The following is a 2,500-nucleotide window of genomic DNA, read 5'->3' as shown; positions in this document are numbered from 1 at the left end:
ATGAATAGTTACCCGTTGCCCTCAGCAGTCCGCACCTACGAATGGCATGTTAGAGCCATGTTCCAATCTGCCCGGACAAATCTGCAGATTCTCCTGTAGCACAGGATACGTGTTAGGGGGGGGAGGGGGCAAGTATACGGAAGTGCAACAACGACGGATCGTGGACCGGGGAGCAAACGAATTGTACTGGTAAGCTACAATGCAGGCCATAACTCCTTGGGTAGACTGCTAGCATTTCCTTTCTGGCTACTGTAAATGTGAAGAGGACCAGTCCCGCCGTATTGTAGATAGCTTGTGCTCCAACAATGGAGTACTAGCAGTCTATGGTCCTTGGGGCACTTGTGAAACTTGTGCGATGACTAGCAAACTAAACATGATATATCTACTCCTTCTCTCCTTTTAGTGCCTTTCTCAAGCACTCCTTCCCCGTTCGCAGACGTATGACCAGCATTGTAGATAGGGGAAATACTCAATTTTTCACTGAAAAGTACATCATCATCGCGAACTGACGTCATTATGAAATAACTGTGATATTATCAGAGGCAATTATGACTTCAAAGTGGGGTCCAATGCTCTGAAACAGATGCCGCTAATATTCTACCATGCAGAATTTTCTAGCAGCTCAAAGTGTCTGAACTAGACTCATAGACCTTTTTCATAATGGCGTCCCAATAAAATATTCTTTTGTTTTAATGCTAATAAGCCTTCCTAGCCTCGTTGCAATGGGCAAAATTCAAAAGAATATGTTACCCAAAATGAGGCCAGTAGCTGCAATTAACATAAATACAATAGAATACTAAATCAGTCGCCATTTATGAAAGTGGTCTATTAACTGTCATATATACTGGCTAATAAATTAATCAGTATTCGAATAAAATTATGAAAGTGTCCAAATGACACGCGCCGGTGGCTCAGTTGGTTGAGCACCGGGCTGTCACGCGGGAGGTCGTGAGTTCAACTCCGGCCGGACCAACACTCAGGGTCTGTACTGAATAATTGAGGAGAAAGTGCTGCCTTTGTAATTACATCTGAAAATGGTTAGACTTTCTAGTCTTCTCGGATAAGGACGATAAGCCGGAGGTCCCGTCTCACAACCCTTCAATGTTCATAATCCTGTGGGACGTAAAAGAACCCGTACACTTGTCGCAAAGAGTAAGGCATGTAGTTCCCGGTGTTGTGGTCTGTCTTCTATGGTGTATCATGGTTGGAAGGGTAAAATAATGCTCGGAGATATTAGCTACACCAAGCTACTCTAAAAATCCGAGGGTAAATAAAGATATATAATATGATATGATATGACATTCCTCTTGCAGTTGTTACGTGTCCAGCGTTACAGTCACCTTCTAATGGTGAACGTCTTGGATGTACAGGAACAGTAACAGAAATCTATAACACAATTTGTCGATTTTCTTGCCATTCGGGATATAAAATTTTCGGTTCAACAACCAGAACATGTCGTGAGAGTGGAAGTTGGAGTGGCCAAGACTTCCGTTGTGAAGGTGACAATCAGTGTTTGTTAAAAGATAAGACTTTATTGTTTCTTATAAGCGTTATAGCGAGCCATTCCTCTTAATACCTCCAAATTACAGAAGGAAATAAGTTCATAGACGTGATTGTTCAAAGGTGGGTATTAAAAATGATTCTTCTTTGAGTTCGTAGGGTTTGGCGGCAAACAATGACGTTCAAAAACTTTTAGATGCCCTGCCGACTTAAGAATTTTCATAATGTACTTAGTCTAAAATTGTCGAGAACCTGCGGTGCCTCTTTGGGGCAATGTACAGCAGTTTACAGCAGTTTCTTTGCAACAACAACAACATTTGTCAGATAATTCAAAAATAAATAAATAAATACAGAATCGAGCACCTTGTTCTCTAACTGTACAGGCAATTCCGATCTTGTAGAGTATAATAAATTGGTCGCTCCTCTCAAAACAAGAGCACCTCCTCCTTTTTTATTTTACTTTATTTTATTTTATTTTATTTATTATTATTTTTTATTTGTTTTATTTTATTTTTCTCTATTATGTAAACATATTCCGTGTTTGTGGGTGTGTGTGTGGGTGTGAGTGTGTTTGTGGGGGGAGGGGTGTTTGTGCTTTCAAATTAAAAAAAAAAAAACATTTGTCAGATAAAAAGTACCCACCCGAAGGTGTGGAAAATGCTCGGAATCCCGCAGTTCCCTTCAATCGTCAATTTTCGTCGTTATCCGGCTTTACCATCTTTGAAGTACTAATCAACGGTCATTTACTGGTAATTCCCGCATTTCTAAATCCCACTGACATATCGTTTTCACTAGAGGTAATTGTATTTTTAATCATTTTTAGCCATAAATTGCTCTCAGTTGGTTACTCCCCCAAGAGCTGTATTACTGTCCGTTCCATGTACTAGGACTTATGGATCAAGCTGTTCATTTTCATGCCAATCCGGATTCGCCAACTCAATCGGAAATGTCACAAGAACATGTATGGCCTCTGGACAATGGAGTGCAAATGACATCATCT

At 40.4% G+C, this 2,500-nt stretch overlaps 1 pseudogene; it reads left to right on the top strand.

Annotated features, from left to right (window-relative positions):
- The window catches only part of LOC138033747 (uncharacterized), a 72,471-nt pseudogene that overhangs the window by 54,395 nt on the left and 15,576 nt on the right, over window positions 1–2,500 (top strand).

The sequence above is a fragment of the Montipora capricornis genome, chromosome 14 (genome assembly GCF_036669925.1).
Source record: "Montipora capricornis isolate CH-2021 chromosome 14, ASM3666992v2, whole genome shotgun sequence".
NCBI classification, from domain to species: domain Eukaryota; kingdom Metazoa; phylum Cnidaria; class Anthozoa; order Scleractinia; family Acroporidae; genus Montipora; species Montipora capricornis.
This window is presented reverse-complemented; position numbering and strand designations above follow the sequence as displayed.